Genomic DNA, 25,757 nt, shown 5'->3' with positions numbered 1-25,757 from the left:
AAGAGTGACTTTAAAATCAGCAGTTGTAATTATAGAGATGACACACACGATTAATTAGCTTTCTCACTTGCTAAAATATAGCCCGATAGATCCTGTCAGCAATGATCAGGGTGGCTCCGAAATATATCAACACTCAAGACAGTCATGTCCGAACTTGATGGAAATTTAAAAAATAAAATAAAAAAAATAAAAAAATAAAGAATAAGCTCTGCTCTCTCTGCTGAAATGAACATGAGGAAGCAGCATTTACATTCAACAGCTTCTAAACATCTCACCACCTTTAAAGCCAGGTTAGAAAAAAAACTACAAGTCTCATTGAATGTTTAAATGTGATATAAATTCCATTTGGGTAATAAATGTGCTCAATAAATTACCCACTGTCCCTCTTCTACAGATCAGAGTGACGAGGTTGGTGCTGGTTGGCCTGAAACAAAAGTAACATCAACAATGAAGTTACTGGACACTGATGAAAGCTCTGGTCAAAAGGTCTGTGTCAGTTCCACTCCTCTGTGTATCATCTGAGCGGAGTGATGAAAAAATTAAACTGCAGAGCCTTGAAGTTGGGTTTCCCAGCCCCTTTTGCTTTGGTGTTTACACCACTCCGTTTCTTCTGATGTTCACGGCTGTTTGAACGCACACACACGCACACTCTCTCTTTCTCTCTCTGAGGATTTATTGATAATGAGATGAGTGTTATCATTTTTTCAGGCCCGAGCCAGTTCCACTTTAAAACCAATTCAGCTTGTTCTATTCTATTGCAGTTAAACACCATCACTTACACACACACAGACACATAATAAACATGGGAATGTGAAATTCACAGTCATGCACGCACCTCAACAAACGCACAACTATTCTTCCTTCATCATACGCTCTCCCTCCCAGCCTCCCCATATCCCGAGAGCTAATTATAGCTTGCCCATTAATCAGCAAACAGCTGTAATTATACTAATTCAAGTGTGTAATCTGATCAAGGTGAGGAAGATCAAATCACAGTCTTTCTCTCCTGCGAGGCTTTAAGGGGGGTTCAGTAATGGTGGTGACAGCACAGACATTGTAAAGAAAATTGGTTTAGACCAAAACAATCTGATTTGACTCGGTGTGGTAGCTGATTAATAGAGCAAATCAAGCACATGTGTAAATAAAGCTATCTATTGTCTGCAAGCCACAGTGGCTGCTAAATTGCTTTTATTAATTCAACAATGAGTATATTTTTGGAATAGAAATTAAACTATGAGAAACAGTTGGATGCGTACAGAACAGCAGTGTCGTTATTCACCAACGTTCGGCTGCATGGGCTTTGTGTGAATTAATGTTTGGAGTATTTTTGGATTCATCGTTTGTCCTGAGTGTTTATTTGCTTCAGCAACCTGAAGTTCCCAGTGTTTCGTACGTAAATAGGCTGCATTTCAGTTTGTTGGAGACCCCCCAAAAAATAATAATTAACAACATATTAGCACTTATTCCAGTGGTTGATGTTAAAAAAAAATAAATAAATAAATAAATAAAAAACAGTGAATCCAGAACAGACTGATGATGTTCACTGCAGAGCAAAGGATGCAGGTTGTTCCCGTCAGCTTGTCTGTTTCTTCTTCATGTTTTATGTTGGATTCACGACAGCGTCGAGTTCAAGCAAAGTCCAAATGTTACATCCTTATTAATTTTGTTGCAAACTCTACTGTCTGTCAGTGTGATGGTAAATGGGGCTGGCAGACAGCTGACCACCACGCTCCGTGCTATCTGTGTGGAGGTAATGCGATATTCCTCAATCTGTTGTTGTGTGTTGTGCGTTGCCGAGAAGCTGTCCGCCGTTGTGCGTTATGTGATCGTATTTTCATTCAGGGCAGCTGCTTGTGTTCTGTGTGTAGCTGAGTTGAGGAGAGGCTTCAAAATTAATGCTCACGACCTTTGATTACCAATGCAGACGTGCATGATGGGGTTTTTTATTACTGTGAGGTGCTTCCATAAAAAGCACTGTGCCGATTCATCTCGTCGTTCCCGTGTTGGCTGTGTGAATGAGATGTCAGATCAGATGAGCTGATCTGAGGCAGACCATCATCAGGCCAAGCTGCTGTTGGTTGGCATTAACCCTCATATGCAAAATCAGAAAATGGGAAAATTCTGCTACACACCTACAGAAAACATCTGCTCGTGTTACTTGGTTTCATTGTGGCTAATGCTGGTACAAAAATATTATTATTATATTAAATTAAAGTTACTTATTATATTAAAGTGGCAATACATGTAAACTCTGGTGCAATATACATCAGTCTGTAATTAGCAATAATTATACTATATATATACTGACATGGATAAATGAGTAGTCTTCTGAAACACTGAACACTTAAGAGTACAATGTTTTCCATTAACATTGAAGACAAGTTAGAATGAATGTCTCTATTAGTTTGTCTACAGAGCAAAGGTAAATTACATTTTTCAAATGTGACATGTGCCACTCATATCAGTAGGTATTTCATTTCAGACAGAGGTTGGAGAAGCAGCCTCTGATCTGCAGCCAGTGACTGTTTATTCTGCCGACTGAAATAACAACGGATGCTGTGACAGTTTGCTTTGGCTGCAGCTAGAAAACACTGTCTTTGGCTGAGCAGGTTTAAAACAAAAACAATGCTAAAAAAAAAAAGTCGGGACATATGACATTTCTTGGCTGCGTACATGATATCATTGCATAAGACAGAAGGTGAGGCGACATGCCCCTGACACAAGCTTGTTCTTGACTGTATCTATTTTCAAACAGGGACAAAGGCTTCAGTGGCTATAGGGTTGCAATTTGGAAATATTTTGGGTAATAAGTTTGCCTGGGGTGAACTTACCAATGTCCAATGCAGGACAGTTGGTGACATCTTGAATTCCTATATGCACCAATCAGCCTCTGGCTCACATGCAGTAAAGGAGGAATACAATCATGTTAATAACCTGTTTCTCGAAGTAGTTAGTTACTGATGTACTATTTTAACATCACCACTGCAGCTTACACTAGAGCATGAAGTTAACTCACAGTTCAATTAATTGCTTGCACTTTTGCTTGAAGTTCTCCTAGTGTTTTTTGCTGCACTTGTGGTTTTGGAAAGATAAAAAAAAAGGCACCACCCTCAAATCTCTTTATATAACCAGTGTCTCTCTAACTAAAACCCCACACACATCACTGCAGCATGTGGACAAGTCCAAACTTAACAGGGCTGAACAAGTCCCGTCGCAGCAGAAACTGTTTTCCACCTATGACCAGACATTTCCTCAATAATTAAACTGAAGGGACACTTCTGGAAAATGTCAATTACATTCTGCATTTATAATCAAGGAAATGAAAAAACGGCCACTTCGGTGGCGTGGCACCAGTGTGGGCCACAGAAACCCGGCATCAGTCAGGCTCTATTGGACACTCTGCTTCATGCATAATCAAAATGCCACAAGTGTATAATCATACCCACACTGAGCGAGTACACAACATGTCAGCGTTGAGTAATGACACCTACCATCATCACTTATTCCAGAAGTACACAGAGATGATTTTACAGCGTGGATACGTAAACATAACCCCCGTCATTGTAGTAATATGAAGTTTAATCACTGTTCCAGATGCACTAAGTCCCATCTGCAGTCTGTACAGTGTAAAGCAGATGTCACTGAGACAGTAAGCAGACCGACTCTGCTGGGTCTAGGCTGCACTATCGCTGATAGCAGTTGCCGTAGCAGCTTCCCTCTCAATGACTACATTGTTTTTGCATCTGGTCGCTGCTCCCACTTTCAGGTTCCAAAACAAATGTGGGCTTTGATACCAGATCTGTCCCGTCTCCTGACTGGTCCCAGGCACAGATGGAGGGGAAAACAGTGCGAATGTAGTGCGATATACTTTTCCTTGACGGCCAGCAGACGAAATATACACACGGAACTGTGAGAGAAAGTGAGAAGCAGATCAACGGAGCGTGGGCGTCGGGTGTAAAAGAGTGCAGGTACATACCAGATGGATTCCTCACATGTAAATACATGCTAATCAGTGTGGTGCAGCGTTGTGAACTGCACTGACCGCTGGATCATACGGAACATATGTTGTTATAGCATCTGAGGGAAGAGAAGCCAAACGCGGGAACATAAGTTTGTTTTAAGATATTTTAGTATGCTGATGTTGATTTTCCCATTAGACCAAATGACTGCACTCAGAAAAGGAGCTTTCCAAAAGAAACGTTAAAAGCCAAATGATTTATGAGGATTAAATATGAGAAGAGAAGAAATATTATAATAAATTCATCTTAAAGCAGAAGCCAAATGAAGGTATTCCTATCTCTTTTAATCTCTTGTTCTACCGTCAGCCTTGTTCCTTTCCTTCATATGTTTTGTTTGATGATCACATCAGCTTCGTCAGCCAATGAACTCCTCACAAACTCCCCTCTGGGTGAGGGGGCATCAGTCCAAAAGGTGCAAACATCTCCCGGTGTCCTCTAACCTTGTCAGCAGCGCTCGGCGTCCTGAGGGAAAAAGCTCCAGAGGCGATTGATTTTACGTGCTACCTGGACAACGGAGACCACACTTGCTTTCTGCTTGTAGCCTAGAGTCGCAGAGCCATCTGTTACGAGGCCAGATGGGTCAGAAGAACCCCCTCCCCCCACCACCGGACTGGTGTGGGCAGCGGAGAGGGGGTTTTTCAAACTGTGAGGTGCTGGGAAGGAGAAACGTGAGGTCGACGGCGCAGTGTCCTGTGAGAGAGACAGGTGCAGGCTGTCGATTCGGTCCAATAATCATCAGTCTGCAGTCGGAGCCGCGGCTGCAGCTTCAACACACGATGCTTCTGTTTATTTGCACCGAGGTTCTTTAGAAAACCCTTATTGCTGCAATTTGTAAATAATTGCACTCTTTCTCAGAGTAATACATCAGGCTGCTCTCGACACACAGACGTGAACACACATCTCGGAGTTGGAGCGACACACACTTTCCACTGTGTCCAAAGTCAATAAACCGCAGTAAACACAACTGTCAAAGCAAAACGCGCTAAAAACTCAAGAACTGGCTTGTTTTCCTTACAACCACAGTAATCCAGTGACAGCTAGTATCTATGTGTATAGAATAACTGCTGATAACTAAACTCAGCGGTTTTTTTTAAATGGCTCCAAATTGCAAGAAATGTGAGGAAAGCAAGGGTCAAGATGCATCCCACAGCTAATTAAGACGGCATGGTTGTCTCCAATTTGTCTGAAAGGAGCCTCAAGGGTCCAACTTTAAAAACCCTCTAGTGTGTATGATAAATTGCAGGTTTTCATTAGCTGGCAAATATATATATATTTTTTTAAAAGAAGCAGAGAGTGATAGCATATAGGTTAATTAAAATAATATTATTCCTTTAATGTTTTCATGGGGCTGGAACGCCGTAAACGCTTCAGCAATGAGGGGGGTAGTGTTCATGGTCTTTCCTCATGTAGGTCCAACCAAAATAAAAATTTCAAGAAAGCCTCCATACTGCAGACCAGAGGGTTAGCCAAGACATAAAATATATATAAGAAGTGTTGGTGCAATATTTTAAAATGCTTCAGTCTGAAGTGTCTGTGTGGGGGGAAATACAGAAGAAGGAATAAGCTCAAGTCCTAAATCTGATCCTCCTTCAGCCACAAAGCATACACTGACTCTGTTTTCTACTTCACATTACTGTTTGTGACACCGTGACACCACAACGCACACTGCCAAATTATATTATATTATAAGTCCCAGTTGTGGGACCAAAGGTTACATTTCCAGCGTTTCCCATTTTATTGGTGCACTGCTTGGATGCACAGAAAAAAAAAGAGCCCCATGACACAGATGAAATATGGCTGGCATATTTCCTGGTGCTATGAGGATTAAATCACTGGAGGCAGCTACCTTTGTAGCAACAACAAAAAAGTGATTAAATACAGTGTGTTATTGTTGCCCGCAGCTCTCATCTTCTATCGCTTATTGAAGACCTGGCACTGCATCATGTAATGTGTCTCGTGTGCCATTGATATATCTACAACAAGGCCACCATGTCAAAAACATACTCGGGATGTTTGACGGTGAAAAATCGTTGGTTTCAAAATGCATAAACATGCCGCAGAAACTGTTGAGGGAGTAGAAAACAATCTCTTTTTTCTCACCTGATTTTTCTTGCTGGTCCTGAAACTGATTTTTTTTTTGTTTTGTTTTCCCCCACAAAATTTTCCGTTCCACAAATTGTGAACTGTGATGTTGTCTCTCGACGAAAAAAAACAAACAAAAAAAACCCCTTTGAGCATAAGCAACTCACTGAATTGCACCAAAAAAACCAAAACAAAACAGCAGTGCCGCAAACTTGTCAGATGCCGTCTCAGTCCGCTGCCCCGCAGCAGCACATCACACTCAGCTGGACGAGTGTCGGTCGTCTTGCCAACGCTGCACTAAATATTCATTACAATAATGGAGGTGAGGTGGAAGCAGGAAGGCTCCATGCCACAGGCTGTGTTTTCTGACCACACAGGCTACAGGGACGCCGCTGCCCCCAACACTCACACATACACAATGGGACATTGGCTGAAATTTTTTGCATTACCAATAATGGAAATAAACAGCCGGCTTAGCCCCACATGTACGGCTGTTTGACAATATCAGCAAATAAATATGTTCTCACGTTGCCAAGTGCAAAGTAAGTGTGTGTGTGTGTGTGTGTGTGTGTGTGTGTGTGTGTGTGTGTGGGGCTGATACAGAGGCTAATGCCGGTCTGTGGGATAAGAGTGTCTGTGTCTGCTCTTCACAGGAGTGGAGGATGAGGGTGTCGCTGCGGTCCAAGCTGACAACACTGTTCTGTGCCTCTCTGTGCTTCTTCTCCACCTTTACCCCCCGTAGAAAATAAAAAAAAGACTTCATGAACACAGCGTGGCGCCGTCACCCAGGTCACCCCTCCTCCCCACCTGTGGCGATCAGAATCTTCTCAAGGCGGCCCTCCTCTTCCTCTTCCCTGAAACCCCCCACCCCACCCAGCACCCAGCAGGAAAATGGAGACTATTTAAGAGGAGTCCAACGAGGGCAGTAAATGTCTACTCTTGTCAATAACACCACCTGTGTTTGAGCTTTCCCCAACTCTCCAGGGTGAGAGTATCTGCTCCATGCTGCTTAAAAAGCTTCACAAATCAGACAGAAAAAACACAGTAGTGTCATCTAATAGGATTACTGGACGGTGGCTCTCATTGGAGGGTCTCACATCACACATTTTAGAAAGAAATGCCAAATACAGCTGATTTTTCAACCTTTTATCTAAGTCTTGCTCCAAAAACTGTGGATCCAACATTTCAAATGTAAAATAAAGTTTGCCATGCTTAAATCCAAAACGATTTTAGATCGATATGTCGCCCACAAGGCCAACTTGCCGAGCACACATCGACGTAGTTAGATCGTAGGAATATAAATCGATTCATCGATGTAATATGAATCGTTACACCCCTAAACATTTGCCATAATGATAGTTGGGAGTGTAATACTCCCTCCTGATAAACACCCACATCTTTCAAATTTATTTAGTTTGAAAAACACTGATTTTCATTTCAAGTCAAAACAACTCTATTCTGAGATGACCCTGATTATCTTTTTCTCTAGAGCCACAGGCTCTGTTTGCACACGCTGCCTAACACCCACAGTGATGCGTAAACCGATTGTAATCTTATGTCAATGACTGAAAGGGGACGTGGTAAAATACTGCATCGACTGTAAATAAACGTATTTCAAATGGGCGCTATAATTAAACATTCAAAAATGAACAAAAAAAAAACGGAGCATGGGTTCTGAGATTCAAGCGAACTGGGGGTAAATGGAGGAGACAGGCAGAGAGAGACAAAAAGGGATGGAGGAAGAGTGGAGGATCCCCTGATATTTGAGCTATTCTAAAAATAGCCACATGGAGCTGAGATATGAGATGTACTCCTCAAAGACCTCAGAGAGCAACGAGAGAAACAGAGAGCAGAAACTGCATATACCCACACATACATCCACTCGGCTGTGCAGCTGAACACTGGGGATACGCTGCCAGTTAGCATCTGGTGCTCGTGTGAGTTACACCACTGTTTACCATATGAACTCTGTCTCACAGTGAACACGAGCCCCGCTCATGTATGGATGCTTGGTAATGTATAAGCCCTCATTTGTCGCTGGAGAAACTCCAGCGTTGAAAGACTCATGTAGGCAAGCAGACCCAAAAAATTAAATCCAATGCTGGATTTGTGACACATCTCCGACTCCACTATGTTGATCACAGAGGGGGAAACTGGGAGAGGCTTCTCCTGCTTCCACCACCACGGTGTCACCTTAAAACACCTTCAGCATGTTTGTGATTCTCATTCTGTCTTGGTGCTGGCTCCTTGTTTGGTCATACTCTCCCCCCCAAAAAATAAGGCACATTGTGTCTGAGTTCCGGCTAAATGTCACAGTTCTGAACTCACCGTTCCACTGAGTAATCAAAGGGGTTTAATGTGCCGATCCTCTGCAGTCCTCAAATGTCATACACAGCTCCTGCAGGAAAAAACAGAACATAAACCATAAATATATCAGTACATGAGGTTCTCTGCAGTATAAGGTCACTATTACAATAATAACTAATAAATATTTGAGTTTAGGGATGTCACGATTACTTGTTTGCACAATTAATCGCGGTATTAAATGCCACAATTAATTAATCGTAAACATTCCTCGGTACCGTCACTTTCGAAAAAAAGTTATGTTGGAACCGTATCGGCAGATCAGCGCAACTCGCACTAAACGAAAACAAATGTAACATGAAATTGGTAGGAAATTAATTAAAAGAAAAAAAATATTAAAATAAACTTAAACATTTGGTATAGATGACAAATAATCGAAAAGGAAACGCTGGTCGGCTCGCCCAGCACTTCCACCACTAATTAAAATAACAAAATAACGATAGAGACAAAACGATATATTGATCGAAAATGGAGCCATTAACAAGTGTGGGTAGCGTAGATTCATCCACATTAATATGAGACTTTTTTTATAACCAAAATACAAACTCCTCGTTGTCCCTTTAATGTAATTATTTTTTTTGACTATATTTGATTTTTACACATTCATAGTGTTGTGACATGCATAATAATCCTGATAATCCTGATACTGTGAATCTTTCTCTGACAATAATCGTACCAAGAAAATCCATAATCGTGACATCCCTATTTGAGTTGATTGTATTTCTTTGTATTTCTTCCTTCAAATATGCACTACATTTTTACTTGATTAACGGGAATGTAGTTCAGAGTGATGCTGCATCATATTCTCAACACCGGGTCAGTGTGGACTCTTTGCCTTTGACCACAATGCTAAATTAAGGCTTGACCAGTGTTAGAGAAGCTCTGCAGGCAGTCGGTCGGACGTCACCAGAACAGAAGAAGAAACCGCTGGCCAACACCCCACTAGACCCCGCTCCGGGCAGCTCCACTCCAACCAGCACCCTCCAACATCAATACCACCACACGACGCCTCTTAAAACAAGAGTGGCAGCAAAACGGCCGAGACATCCGCGGAGGCGTGGAAACGGGGAACAGATGCTACCCCCGTCGTCCAATCACATTAGTGACTGTGATCCCGTTGTTACAGGCACAAGGACGGAGGGATCGCTTGAAAACAGAAAACAGAGGTGACAGTGGCAAGGTTTAGTCTGAACTGAACCCGAGTGGCAGGCTTCTAAATAAATTAAGATCAAGTCACTTGTCTCGCGTTGCCCATGTGACCTGCCCTTCACCAGTAACAGAAGGAGAAAAGAGAAAACCAAGCAGGTCCAGTCGCACATTTAACACCAATAATGCTAATAGCATACACGAGCAATTAGGTAGCGGTATCATCAAATACAACCTGAAACTTCTCAACGCAATGTAAAACTTCATTATGCTTTTCAAGCTAATTGGAGTCTTTAAATACATTATTTAGATTCTCTGCTGAGCGCTGCAGACGGTCACATGGCATGCAGCTTGAGCATATGGTCAACTTAGATGGACAGAAAGGCACTCTCCATATTTCACACCCCCCTGCATCCTGTGGACATGTGTGTGTCTGTGTGTGTGTGTTTGTGTGTTTGTCTCCATCATCTGTATTCAAGACATCCACCAAGGTGCTCTACAACTCTCTGAGCTGCCACGAGGATCCTTTGCACAGAAGTCACCTTCCTCAAAGTTAGCCTCAATTTACATAGTTTTACATGTTACATATGTTCCTATGCATTTCCATGTAGAAAAAAAAATAAATAAGAAGAAGAATGTCAGAACAGTGTCCAAAAGCACAGAGTTGTATCAGCAGTCATGTTTCCATCCACCTTTGATTTTGCACTTCAAAAAGTGCAAACGCCAAAAATGTGCATCAACCTTAAAATCACATTTTTTTTGTGCAAAAAGGAGCTGAAAAATGTGCTTCATCGATACAGATAAATATGCTTTAGTGCTACAGTATGGAAACAAATAAGCGGGCAAGTTATAAGTGCAAAATGATGATGTGGGTGGCCGTTGCTATTGCCTTCTCCGACATCTTTGAACAGTAGGCAGGAAATGCTGCATTGATAAAAAAAAAAGTATAATTGATAATAAATTCTAACACCATACCTGAACGAAGCTTGTTATGTTGAATACAAGCCTAAAAATCAAACACTCTCCTATTCTCTTTACATGTACAACCATATAAACTCAGCACTGAAGTGATGCAGATTTTTTTTTTTCCATCAATGACCTTTGGTGAACCCAAACATCAATAAAGAAATAATGTTTACTAACCTCACACAGCATGTACCTACTTTGATATGACATTTTCAAATCATTTTCTAGTGGCTAAACTCAGGGATGGTAATAAAAAAAGAAGCCAGCAATGAAAGTGGAGCATCTGCGTACTGACTGTGCATGAGCTCTGGCTGCTTTTTTGGTTAATATCGTGTAAGATTTGTTACATAAATCAGCCGGGAGTTGCTATGACTCACCTTGTGTTTTCTCACTCTCGTGTTTTGTGACCAAGTAAATGCAACAGAAGTGGAGGAGGACAGACCACACTAGTACTTAAGCTGCCTCGTCTCTAAGGGCTCGAGTGTACGCTGCTGCTAATTTAGCAGAAGCGAATGCATCAATTGGACTTTAAGAACATTCAACCACCACTACCATCTGCTCTGGGGATTCTGTTTTCTGCCTCCTCGACTAGCTATCGAGAGCAGAGGAGGGGGGTTGGGTGTGAGGGCTAATGGAGATGGTGGAGGTTGGAGGTCGCCTCCGCTTTAACTGCGAGGATGTGTAGTAAAACACAAGCCCATAACGAAGTGAAATCTCATTACAATGCCGCATCGAGAGGCGCTCCTCCACTGATGTGTAGGAGATCATTTGTATCCCTGAAATGACCCATGCTTCAGTAGTAATAACAAATCTGCATTGTATATGCTTCATCCTGACAGGCATTTTCACTGTGATGCTAAGTCTGTTATAAAATTCACAGCAGCTGCAAATCTTGTTGCAAACGCCTCTGATTCAGTGTTTGCTTTTTTTTTTTTTTGCACAGACTGTTTTCCTGCTAACAAATGTTGCAGTTTCACACAAGCAGCCAAACACAGTGACAGATGTCAACTGTGATAAATTACAGACAACTGATGAATCAGCGATAATACGCTCAGGCAGCTGATTTCTAAATGAGCTCCTTGTGTAGCTTCTTACAGAAATTTGGAGGACCAGAATACAACACAGCGCCATCCGTCCGCTGACAAACGGTGTCTGCCCTGAGCTAATCCAAACTTTCAACACAAGTGCAAAGTGAGAGGAAGTTCCCCAGCGTTTCTGACATCAGACTGAAACCCCAAAACAGTGTTCAACCATCTGTGTCTCTTCCTTTCCGTTAGTGGCGGTGAGGTGATTCAGCTCTTACGAAAATGGGAATGCAACATTAGTGAATCAAAAGCTGCGTGATACATTTGCATTCTGACTTCAGACTACGGTTAAAGGAGACATATTATGCTCCCTTTTCCACAAAATAAAATAGTTCCCAGGTGTCTTAAAGACATGTCTGTGACATGCTTTGGTCAAAATACGCCAAGGATCAAACATCACAGCTCTTTTCATCCTCTCTAAACAGCCCTGTTCAGAACGGCTGGTTTCAGTGCATGTTCCTTTAAATGCAAATGAACCACTGCTTGCCCCGCTCCATCTGTACCGCTACTCACAAATTTGAAAACTAATGACATCACTATCGGACAACCGAGGGAACAGTTCATAAAACCACATGGATTTCAACCTATAGGAGCCTGCAAATTACAAATTGTATTGTCAATTAACATATTTTGGGGGGCGGAAGGCAAGACAAACACCCAGATATATTTTAAAGAGCCTTCAAAAAGTGATATTTCTATAATATGTCCCCTTTAAATCTCTCTCATCCACTTTTTCTGTAGGGTTCAGTTAATATAACAAGAAAAACACCTCATGGAAACGGATAATTCAACATGGCGTCCTGACAAAAACACTGGCTGATAAAAATGCCGTTGGTGTTACACTCCTCTCTCCCAAATGTCTTTGTGACAGAACATTTCAGTGAAGGAAGAATCTCTGTCACCCCTCAAGTATTCTCTTTATCTCATTCACATGTTCTAGTCAAGGTTAAAGTTTCCATTTTCCCTCTGAAAGAAATCTCGCAGTAAATATTTTTGCAAGGCTATTCAAGATATTTCTAATTGATCAGTATTGGTTCTAATAATTCTACACCAGCTGTCAGACACCCCCTGTGACCCTCTTGTAACTTGATCTTAAAGGTCCCATATTCTATGAAGGGAGTGACATTGTTCTGATATCTACTTTGATTATATAGCAGGTCTAGGTTTTAAATTAATACTGTGAAAATATCAAAGCCTCAGTCCACAGAGAAAAGCACACAGCCTGTATTCAGAAAAGAGCCTTAAAACCACCTGTCAGGACTTCTGTAACTTTGTGATTTCACAACAAATAAGAAATTATGACAACAAAACAAAACAGTCACTGCTCTCCGCCATGCCCCAACCCCGACTCACAACCCAAACTTGGTTTCTCAAAGTGTTTTACTCTCTTTTTATTGGATCACTCAGAAGAAATTCAACCAATCAGAATAGAGGCTCAGAGCCTCCTCTCCTCCAGCTCACTGACCTGTTGGAACTAGACCTCCAGAGGGAAGCCTGAGCCTGAGAGGAGATGTAAAACTACACTAATTTTTGGTTCTTAAGAAAACACTAATGTATCTACATATTGATCAACACCTCAAATAAAACACTGGGAAGGTGTAAACTACTTTACAAACACTGGAAAGGAATCAATGACTGCAAGTGTCAGCTTACAGTTATAGTTAATTATAATGAATTGCAGTGTTATTATTCACTCCTAAGCGGTATCTGATTGTTCTTTATTTCTATCAACTCTGTTTTTTCCAGCCTCCGACTCTCTGAAATATGCTGCTGACTTTAACATCTGCTTCTCCAGTCAATCGATAAACCACATCACGAGTTTTACTATCTATGTGACCGGCCTTGCCTTAAAATTCTCTCTGCATGCTATCACAGGTGGAAGTGTCGGGCCAAACGATGCTGTGACGATGACAGACGACTGCAACAAACTTCGGCGCGTTTCCACATCATTATGCAGATGGCATGACAGCTGATGGCTTTTGGAGCCTAGTGGCTGCCAAAGAGCCGTCACTTTTGAAAACTGAAGTCAGGGATTAGGATGGAAGTCACATACTGGGAAAGTTTGTGAAGGGAGGAGGGAATGACTCACTCTCGCTCACTCCACACGCTGCTGCAAAGGTATCGCTGAGGAATTAATATCTAGTCAGTCCAATGGAGCTGCTCAACGGCCGACAACACAACAGCTGTGCTGAAAGTGAAGTCGGACGCACCTTCCCTGGCTAATTAAGTTTTTGTGAGAAATGTTGCGTGATACGATCCCTCCATCCTTTGAATTATAGGTGATCAAAGCCGCCCCGTTGATGTCAAAATGTGCCATGAGTGCAACACTGATGCAACACTGGCTTGAAATTTGATGTGTCAAGTGAGGGTTATAATGAAATAGTTTAAGAAGAATCCCGCGGCTGGAGTAAACTGCAGATCAAAAACTGATGCACGTTTTGTGTATATTAGTAGCCAGCCTAGTTAATTTTCCACTGCCTATCCTGTTTCTCTCTGCTATCTGACCGTCTTCTACCCACATCACTTCTTTTCGCCGACCCATCTCTTTTTCTTGCTAGCTCAAAAAAAAACTTTTTTTCTTTCCTCCGCTGACACCTCTGTTGACAGCTTTGTGCATCTTGCCAGTGCACAGGGCAACAAAGGAAACATTTCAGCCCAACACCCACAAGGAGCTACAGAGGGTTCAGTTGCATCTGATACTTGACTAAAAGCCAGAAGAAGACATAAATAATATTTAGGGCCAATAGTCAAAAGTATGTCTGAACAATTTACTTATCATTTACCACTGCACATACAGTAAGACCGACCCTGGATGACTGCAGAAATAATGAAGATGTCTATTCATGACTAATCTCAACATAATTACACATAATTTATTCTAATGTAATTATTGTGGTACACTGGTTTTGATGCTCTGCCTTCACTAAGAACGACCAATTGCAGCCACTTTGAGTAGACATACAAAACAAATGTGAACAAGTATGTCACATGTACTGTTGCATTTGACCATGCGACTCAGAAAGAAAGAAACACTGATTCTTTAATTCAAACGTGACCATCTCCTATACGTTTATCTGAGAAGCTTATGTAATGTAATGTTAGAAAGTGTTTTTCCATGTCTTAATAGCTGTATAATTGACAATATCGAGTTGATTTACTGACTTTATGAACCTTCTGCACTTGTATCCTTGTTATATTGGAATTTTAACATCCTGTAATTGCCACTTGTTCAGCAAAAGTTAAAAGTTATATATGAGCTTTAAAATGAGTGGGAAACATAGAAAAATGAAAAATGAAATGAGACCAAAAACAGTGACTCTGTTCACACAGGACAGCAACTGTAACTCTTCAGACCCAACACACACCTTCCACGATGGTGTGTATATATATATATATACACACACTATATATACAGCCAATGATATCAACAGACTATTGATGTATTTTAATAAGTCACAAACAACACAGCTGCTTTAAAACACAGTCGCACACTCCACCTACTGTACTGTACTGGCATACCTTGATATTTAAGAGCAGCTCTTGACATCACTACAAAAGGTTAAATGTTGGTTGCTGGAGGGAAACACACAGACTTGAAAAATAATTGTCACTCTTATAAAGAGGAATTATGTCTGAGAGCCACTTTGCATAACTGGGTCTGACACGGGCTACACGTACTGCAGACACACAAACGCACAGACACGCCATCAGCCTGATTAACCCTCAGGCTTTAGCACACAGTATAGATTATGAGTCACAACCACTCATTAGAAGGGGACTAAACCGAGCGGCTGCATTAAAAGAGGTCACCCTTGTTTAACTGACTCCATCACATGCATCGTGACCCCGTGGTGTTACTGTAGGCAAAACTGCATGCGTATCTGTGTGGTCTGTACGTGTCTTTAACCGCTAATGGTATCGACCGAACCGACGTATGTTTTGCTTTCAGCGCTGGAACATAAACTTTTCTAATACCATCTGAATATCAGAAGTCAGGCTTGCACTGTAGTTTTACCACCTCTTTGTTCACTGCAGAGTCTGTGGGCTCAGCAGCTTGACTGTCGCCTCAGCGCTTGAGGCAACAGTGAGGTCTTGGTGAGGCATAAAAACACAGACAGACACATAACTCAATTACAATTCTGTTCTCTATCACTGTATAATATGCCCAAGTTAATTTGGAGCTGAACAAAACATATAACAGGGCTTTTTTCACTGTTTTTGCACATGATTCGATCACCCCCCTTTTTAAAACATAGCCCATTTCATCATGGAGGAGACCCTTGAACTGGAAACTTACTAGATTTCAGTAATGAGCCATAATAACATGCTTGCAGCTGTAGGGGGGTTGGAACCAATCCCTGTTGGCACTGTTCAAGGTCAGGATACACTCAGGACAGGTCACCAGCCTGTCACATGGGGCCAACATATAGATATGAACAATGCCATTCACACATTCACATCTGCTGGCAATTTAGGGGCATTGATTAACCTGGGAGTAGAGAACACACACAGGGAGAACAGGCAAAGCCCCAGGCTTAGGAATCAAACCTTCCTTCCTTCACTGTTGCCTTTCATTCTTGATTTTTGTAAAAGCACACTAATGCTGTATAAAAACCTTGAATGGTGAGAAAGTCACAAAGCAAGCTGAAACTCACCACAGTCAAACTGTGTTATTTGCTCTACTCATCTAGAATTAGGTACCACGCAACCGGTACTGAGTTAGCTCAGTGTCTACAGTATGTGCTTCTCTGCACCTGCATGAGAAGTGCTGATGAAAGTGCAGGTAATCAGACCGACTGAGCCAGCAAAGGGAAATAACAGCTTTTCTACTACAATTCAGTACATGCAGGGCACCAAATGGCCTAATGAATATGATCTGGCACTTGAATCAATGCAATCCTGTATCATTTAAACTGGCACGCTCACACAAATCAGTTGCATATGCAACCACTGTGGTCACAGTTTGAAATCCTGTCATGATTATGTATGAAAGATTTGCTTGTGTCGTTTTTTTAAGTATATTTTTGGAGTTTTTTTTGCCTTCATTGATAGAATGGCTCAACCCACTGAGCCAAACGGCGCCCCTTTTTTTGTTTCTTTGTTTGTTTTTGGTCAGTCTGGTTGAGTGGTGACTGCAATGGCAGCACTGTTAAATAAAGGAAGACAGTTATCTTTGATATCATTACCTGCACCATATTCACCTTATCATTTTACAGACATTTAGCTCAGTCTGTTTGAAGGCCATTATTTTTGCAGGTATTTGGTCATAAACCAATAACTGAACGCACTTGACTTGATGAAAAGCTATACCTGCCGTTCTGTTCAGACTAAAGACACAGATACACATGTGCACAGAGCACGCACACACACAGATGCAGAGAACGCAGAGCGAGCAGCTGGCCATCGTGCGCACTGGTAAAATGATCTCACTGTTGATGCTCCTGTGAGTGTTGGAGCCTCGGTGCGAAACTTCACTGATAAATGATTGTGTGTTCTTCAAACCTATTTAGGGGCTGTGTTAACTCTTGAATCCTTGAACACAGTGTAGGCGCTGTGCTGGACGGGCGTAGTGGTGAAAATGAGTGCGTTCACTCGAGTGTTGCGTTTACATCACTGCCGACTGCAGCCACAGCTGATTAATACCTGCACCTAGTGTAATTTGACCCAGACGGGGATGCTGATGCTGCCCTTTCACATTGATGACAAAAGCCTGATGTTAGTGGCTCTTAACAGGGTTTCTGACCAGTGGAAATGGGGCTCAGTATTTATTTACATCCCTGGAGCTATGCAGCTGGCATGACAGGTACAAATCTAAGCAATGAGGACTTCCACTATGTTTAAAACTTGTACTTTCACTGTGAAATTGGTTTTGACTGGAAGAGAAGTCTCTGCTTGGCAAATCAAACAGACGGATTCAGTTAGTTAACATCCTTTGAGGCCTTGAGGGTTTAGCACTCGCTCTTCCTGCACCGGTTCCACGTGTAAACACAGACAAATGAGGTCCTGACCTAAATTAAAAGTAAAACAGACCGACGAGGTTCAAACCTGGCCTTGATTTATTAGCGTGTCTGAGTAAACGTTAACCCTAAGAGTCAACTAAATAATCAGCGTGAAGATGATGCGCTTCCAGCGAGGGAACGGGGAAGCAGTTTGAATCTTTCCATCCGACGTCCGTGACTCGATAATTTGAAAAATCTTGTTATTCTGTGCTTTTTTTGTTAACACATCAGACGCCGAGGGGCTGAGTTCACTTTACAATGGCTTTGATTCGGGCACATTTCATTCAGAGTCATCACTTTTTCCAGATGACACAACCCTCTGGAGTGTACATTACTCACATCGCTATGACAACCCATCCAACTGTATCTATGATGCTCAGTGACAGCCGCGGACTGAGTATCTGGAGCTGGATGTTCGCTGAGTGTAGTCGGTGCTCAACAGGTGAGCTAACCTGAGAGGAGGAGGCAGGAAAGATGGAGGAGCAGGAGCAGAGGCAGGTACAAGTACCACGAGCAGCGAGGGTACAGAGTCCTGTGCAGCAGACTGTGACAAATAATACTAGTGTAATGCATTCATGCTGAAAAAGCTAATTAGAGGGCACTTTTCTCTCCCTTTACCTTCTCTCCCTATAAACATGTTTGATCTACATTAGGATGTGGGCTCAAACAGGACAAACATTCAATTTTGTCACCATGAGAGTTGTTGCCTCGCTTTTCATGCAGGTCTACTTACCTGAAGTAGGAGTTGCCTTCAATGGTGTTGTATTACAAATGCACAATGGCTACTGTTATTGTCAGTAGCTATTTAAACGCTTAACTTTGGGTGGCTGCCAAATGCCAGGAGCATCAGTGTGGATTGAACTGTTTACTAAAGTTATAGGTCAGCACAAATGTCAGAGTCGAGGGCAGAGTTTAGAGCTCTGTGCTTTTCCCCCGACAGGGACGGTCTGACAATGGAAAAGTCGGAAAAACAAACAACAAACTTTCATCTTCACTTTCCATTATGTAAGTTATCCCTCGAAGCAGATGCAGACACAGAAATTGTCTCTTTCTTTTGGGGGGGGTTAAGGAAGGAAATCTAAAGGAAACCGCATCCTTTTAAATTAGACAACCACAGACCACATACCAGTCCTATCATTATCATCATATCAGCCCTTACACCAAACTGCATCATCCTCACCAACAATAGCCGGGCATGCTCTCTGACTAGACAGTTGGTGTAGATTAGTGGTTCAGAAAGCGGGGGACGGGCCTTCCTGGAAACAATAAGCAAACAAGTGTACGCTGAAGCACGCAACAGTATCAAGATTAAGGTTCGCAAGCTTTGCAAGATGGCGTGAAACAAAAAGATGAAAAACGGGTTGATGGATGGTCCATTATATAACAAAACTCTGTCTAAAGACCATAAAACATCAGGGAGTTTAACATGTATTTATTGGAAAGCTTAACTCGCATTTGTTGTAGATTAATACAGTCTAAGTGGTATCAGATTTTATTTTCTGATCAGCTTAAAGATTTGAATGCAACACTGACACTTTATTACTGTAATATTGTGAGAACAGCAAACAGTTAGTTTAAAGACACTGAAACGCTCCATAGAGCTGCAGAGTCAGGTTTTAATTTCCCGCTGTAATTGTAAAAGTGTAGATTACAGCTGTTTTCAGGTCAGTCCTATAAAAACTTTATTAGATAAAGAACTCCATGTGTGATTGTGAAAATGACTGTGGCAAATCAAATGACTGATTATTCTGATTATGTACTTGTTCAGATATTCGAGGCCCTGAGAGGGAAACCTAATCATTTACACGCAAAGTGGGGCGGCTGTGTAATAGTGTTATACATGGTGCCAACTGAACATATGGAAACCAGTAAGGGAGACAGAGCAGGGAGCTGTGTTGTGGCCTCGCTGCAGTGACGCATGTCTGGGAGACCGACTATTTTGGGTCCCCTTAACAGCTTCCCTTTACAACTCAAACCCCACCCTGCTTTACTTGCCAGCCACAATGTGGCCACCAGTTAGCCACACACAGGCGTCCTTGACTAGGGTCCAGCAGCACCCAGTCAACAACAGACCCTTTGTCGCTGCCGACAGCTCTGAGGTGTCTCCACGGTGACACAAAGGAGAGAAAGGCTGAGTATTTAGCAGGTGAGATTACAACCCGTGCAGGTGAGTGGAGGCTGGGGACGGTTAGCGGAAGAAGAAGCAAAAACAGGAACCAGCAGCGACTAGTATAACGGAGTGGATCTGATCAGATTGATGTGGACTTAATAAGAGATTTGGGACTGGAGATATTTTCTGTGTGTGTGTGTGTGTGTTCATGTCCACACTCCGACCCTGCAGGGATAATTCCCTTAAAGCAAGTGTAATGCAGTGGGTTTTCCTGAGCCATCAGCTTTTTTTTTTTTTATTCTTTCTTTCTTTCTCATTCATTTGATGTGCTTCCTCCTAATCTTCCCTGGGCTGTCGACCTCACAGAGACAGAGGACACACTCAACCATTCAGCCGGAGCTACTCATTCACACAGCAGAAAAAGCTTTCCTTGTTCAGTGTGCTTAAGTGTTTGCCTTTGTCTGTGTGTGTGTGCGTGTGTGTGTGTGTGTGTGTGTGTGCGTGCGTGTGTGTGTGTGTGCGTGTATTTTAACAGCATAATTTGCAGCATGATATCAGAGTCACCAGCTGCAGAGGGAAGATTTTCTCCATCCAATCCATTGTGGTACTGAATTAACGATTCTGTAACTGAGTACAGTAGACTACTCAGCTAGATTTTTTTGCTGCCCATGAATAGGAACTCAGGGATTCAGCACAGCGCGCCGAGTTGTTGATGATTCAGTGGCTTAAAGGAGAACGTCGCCCATTTTTCATATGAAAATGTGTTTCCCCTCAGCCCCTCTAGGAACTGCCTGGCCTGGCTGAAGTCACGACTTCTTGGATGCTGCTTTTCAGTGCAGCGTAAGATCAGTTGGAAATATGAAAGCAGACTGAGACCTTACAGCTAAATAATTATTGAGTTCCAGTTTTTGCAGAAGAGAAAAAAAATAAACTCCTGCATCTCACCCAGCTCTACTAATACTGTGTTTTGCAAGTATTTCCCCGTTATTCAGCCTCTGCAGAGGGCGTCTCCTGCCATCGCCATGGTAGCGTTTATTTTTAGATTGTTTACCCCAAATTTTGTGCATCTCTTAGTGTCTGAACTTGGAAATCTGTGAAACGGAGCCCCTTCTGCCTGAGTCCTGAGCGTTTAGTCGTTCCCTCGCCGCCGCATTTTTGTTTGTTGTCACTGTTGTGATTGATGTACCATATGTGCGCTCATTTTCATCCCCTGCCATAAAGTATAGCTAAAAGCAGATGAAAATTGGTGGCTGTTTGTGAAACTAAATAAGCCTTTGCAAAACAGAAATTATTCAAGTCGTCTGGATTGAGACAGGGTTTCATTTTGCCTGGTTTCTGTCTATTTATGACGTTGGAGCAAAGGTTCATGATTGAACTACCGGTGACCTGACAATGCTGAGTCGGGTGATTCTAGTAATGCCAATGCCTGTCAAAACACAGCAGTCGTGTAACCAATGGTTAAAATCTCAAGACTAGAAGGCAAACTCCAGATCAGAAAGGTCAATCAGCAATGCTCCGATGCCCTTGAATTGAACACTTCACACTAACTGCAACAGGAGGAGCGTCTGAAGCTAAAGAGAAATAAATCTTCTACTAAGTGGCTCTGCGGAGAGAAAAAGTGCATAACTGTTTGAAGGGAGCTGCTGAGAAAGAGCATGCACATGGTATGAGAATGTCTCAAACCCTTCTCCTATTATGGCCACAGGCTTTTGTAAATCCCAACATGCGATGATAAAATGCATTGTTCCTCCAAGTGCTTTCAAAGTCCAGTCAGCCGTGTCTGAGATATCACTTGTGACACATGGACAAACAGTGGAGAACACCCTTGGGCCAATTGGAGTAATTGTGAAAATGCCAGGACAGAGTAGTAAAAAAGAAAAAATTAAAAATTAAATAAATAATAAAACAGCTACCATTTCCCCACAGGTTTAATTAAAACATGATCAATAAGATAACGTGTCCTAAAAAAAAGAAAAAAAAAGAAATGACAGCAAAGGAAGACAATTTAATTAAGACTAAAAGAATCATGACAGATTTTGCAATGAAAAAAAAAAAAAAGTAGCCTCGCCTACAAATGAAACGGCAAGTGACCAAAGCCCTCGGAGGAAACACACACCACCGGCGTGCCAAGCGCTATTAGTCATTTGTGTCCGGCAACCATAATCAAGGCATGTTCCCCAGCTGTGAGGTTGTGACACAGGGACAACCATTCAATCGTAATTACAATCCCACAACGTGTAGTGGTGCCTTGAGTGTAAACACATACATAATAATTAAATCAATTAATATCAGTTAGTGAATTCCTCTGTACAGCCTCAGCCAGGAGCTAATCACGTACAGAGCTTCCATCCGTACCTCAAAGCGACATTTCTGCTCTCGGCCCCATTAGAAGAACATGTATGACTTGCCTGTGAACGGTATCAATACGCCGAAGCTATTTGGATTAGGCTGGCGGCGATTCATGAGCCGACTCTATAGGCCACGTCTGGATGAATGAGATTCTCTCAGAGGACGATTCAAATGAAGACGCACTTGACTGTCTATTGTTTCTTGCTGAGCCAATACAAGTGGCGAGCCCCGTTAACAAGGTAGTGTGAAACCGAATTACAAATTGAGCTCCTGGACGGATGCCGACAGCAGAAATTCAAGTAATCCATTCGGTTGAATTAAACGTTATTATATACGATACAGGCTAGTTTTGTTTAATTTTACTGTACACCTTCCTAGCACACTTCACTTTCCCGTTTTTTCAACAACAAAAAAAGAGAAACGACAAAGCAATAAATTGCAAAAACTGCATAGAACCTGTATGTATTGTGGTTAGAGCCCTAACAAATGAACACTGAGCCTGATTTATAATCACTGCCTGACTGCTGCAGCAAAAGATACAGCATCTGTGAAACATCTGGAAGAAGCAGGTGTGAACGCTGCCACTCGGTGGAAGACTGCCTTTTTCTTTCACTCTTTTTTTTTCTCTCATTCCACAAAATGCTAAATAACGGAAGTTCTCTGTTCAGGACTGCGGCGTCCGAAAACATGTCAAACATTAACATTTTTCTTTCCACATGATCTCACTTCTGTTGCTCAGCTGCATCCCACTTGTGTTGTTCGAACATACTGCAGCAGCTAAAACCAGGCCTGGTCCTCTGTAACAGCCGACTGCAGCATTCAGATATATTTATTGGGTTTTTCTTCCTACTAATATTTCAAGCCCAGGAGCAGAAAGCACACTTCCTTTTGGGGACACATTTAAAACAGTCCTATATTAGGCCTTAATTAGCAGCACTGAATGCAAATGAACTGAACTGGAACTGAACTGGAGCTATTTCCATATTCAGTGCTCGGATAGTAAATACCACTCTGAGCTGCGGCAAACATGTTGGCATAGAATAATGCAACTGTGATGCATCAACCCGACTTGTGACTTCATGCATGCCTGACGAGCGCTTTTCTTCACAGCAGAAGGTGCTCGAGTCTTTGGGCCCGTTTTCCTGTATCAGCAGTTAGAGCTGCTTCAGCCGCTGTGACACGCAGCTTATGGAAGAAGAAAGCAAGGTCCTTAACGACCGTTAGCACCGTTGCCACAGTCTGCGTCACAAACTGCACTCTCATAATAAATTATGCACACTTGTATTCCACATATTTAAAATCCTGTCTGGCTGTCTTATTTTGAGGGTCAACATCTCAGTAATGTAAATTAACATTCATAAATCAGAAAAAAAAATGTTACCACTGACTCTAAAAGACTTCTCTTTTAGATTTAGATTCCCTCAAGGTAACCCAGGCATAACTGTCTGTACATCCAGGAGTGTATACTGCAAACATAAACCACTAATAGCTTCTTGCCCATTAATGGTGAAAATGTGCTAAAATATACATAAATCTGGGCTAAATTTACTCAAGCAACATTATTCTTCCTGTTTAAAGCCCCTAAGATGAGGCAACTGTACAGTATGAGAGAGGTCAGGATAAAGATAAACTTATTTCATGCTGCATGATAAATGTTTACTGAAAGTCAGAACGCTAATCGCTAGCCCCTTGTTGAAGGAGACAAGGTAGGACCTCCATGTTTGTCTTATAAATGACATTTAGCTTAAATTTTACTGTGTGAAAAGAAAACTGAACGTTCATTCTAATAGCAGTGGCAACAGCGTCATATTTCTATGATAAAAAAAAACGGTCTCAGGGACACAAAAGTAATGCCAACATCGTGCCTAGAGATGCTCAGCCACACCTCTAAGTCAGTCATAAACATGCTCACTGATGACAGAGGACATAAAACCGTCACTGCACAATCAATCAAAAGCTTTTGTCTTAGAGTTTATGATGTTTACACTGAAAGGGTCATGTGCGATTGCAGGGGTGGGGGTGTGTGTGTGTGGATTGCGTTCGTACGGAGATGCACGTACACATGACGTACACGAACACGCAGAGGCCCCCGTTCTTTGCCCGGTTGACCACAATCCGATTCATCTCTGCCACAGAATCTCAAACACTGGCCTCATAAATCATAAAAGCCGTTATCATTGTCTGTGCCTCTGTTAGCGGCCCACAGACTACAAACGAGTGGAGGGAAAATTAATATTATAAGAGCCATTGAGCTGTGGACACGAGTCAGACCTTAGCCAGTGTCACTGAGATAAATATTTCATACACTGTGGTCTTTCCACCAATACAGCAGAGCTTTACTCCATTCAGACGTGTGTCAGAGCTCTGGAAAATCTATTAACTTGCCAAAGGTCTAAAGTGCGAATATAGAACTCTGTGTATTGACTTTGTGGAGGGGAAAAAAAAAATCCATGTTTATTGATCTGTAACTTCTAACATTTTATAGAATGTTAACACAAAGGCAAATTAGCATGGATTGATAAATTAATATCAAATAATAACAGTAATTACTCAGTGTGGTTCACTCATAATCTATTCACCAGCTCTTATGTTTTCCATGACTCTCTTTTTCAAATTATTGTGTAAAAATGTGTCATTCAAAATAGTTTCTGCAGTAATTCATCTTTGACAGGGTCACAAGAAAAAGCAGAGCAGCCGACGTGACCTTTTCCCTTGAAACTTTCTCCAGCTTCTCCTGGGGGATCTCCGTGACCTGAGTGTTGTCATCCCTCCATGATGCACTATATGCATGAGTCAGTTTTTTTTTTTTTCCCCCTCGCTCAGGTCGGAGAGTCCAGTCCTAGAACAACGCACGGCACACAGTCTACGACGCACACACACACACACACACACAGAGGGCCAGTGAAGACAATGAGGGAGGATTTGTCCCAGTCTGCCCATCAGATGCTCTGAACATGGCTCTTCTTGGTCTGATGGTGCTACAACAAACTGAGGCTAGGGAGGGTCAGCCAGGCGTTTTAACCCACAGTTGTCGCTGGTGAGCTTTTCAAACCATCTTTTCAACTAAGCCGGTGCAACACACATTACAGTACATTGTTGCAAAAAAAAAAATCCATAAACGGTTGTCATTTCCTGTAGAATTTGTTCAAGTTTCCCCTTCTTGAATATCCAATTTTCTCTACTTTTAAAAAAAGGACATAGCCTTTGGCATTTAGCAATCAGGGATGTCTTTGAATAATGACATCTAAATACAACTTTAAACTGTATCAAGGTCAAACAGACACAAATAGAGGTTTTGTGAATGACCTGCAGTGCGGATTGCCATCAATCCTAGTTCACGCTCCTGAGTCTCTTTTGTGTTGGTGGTCAAATGATCCACTGGTGGAAATCCCGTTCAACAGACTAAACAGTGGACTGCACATGTAATCAATCAATCCTTTTTTGTTTTGTTTTGACAAATTAAAGAGAAATGAGAATCACTGAGACTTTGATGTTGACACATGCTCATTACCACATTCTTATAAGATGTACTGTTAATATAACTACTAAACTGTTCAGGATATACCTCTGTAGTGCAATTTGCATGATGATTGATCTGTTTGAATTAATGATCACAGATCTGTTCAGAATTTTACTC

At 41.9% G+C, this 25,757-nt stretch overlaps 1 protein-coding gene across 2 annotated transcripts in view; it reads right to left on the bottom strand.

Annotated features, from left to right (window-relative positions):
* adarb1b (adenosine deaminase RNA specific B1b) overlaps nucleotides 1-25,757 on the bottom strand; it is a 112,708-nt gene that overhangs the window by 63,376 nt on the left and 23,575 nt on the right. For both annotated transcript variants that reach the window (XM_083996799.1, XM_083996798.1), the window contains exon 2: nucleotides 8,430-8,499. The gene's annotated coding sequence lies outside the window, so the exon portion shown is untranslated. The remainder of the gene's footprint in view (nucleotides 1-8,429; nucleotides 8,500-25,757) is intronic.

Source organism: Trachurus trachurus (genome assembly GCF_905171665.1).
Source record: "Trachurus trachurus genome assembly, chromosome: 21".
NCBI classification, from domain to species: domain Eukaryota; kingdom Metazoa; phylum Chordata; class Actinopteri; order Carangiformes; family Carangidae; genus Trachurus; species Trachurus trachurus.
The sequence above is the reverse complement of the archived record's forward strand: the minus strand, read 5'-3'. Positions and strand labels throughout refer to the sequence as shown.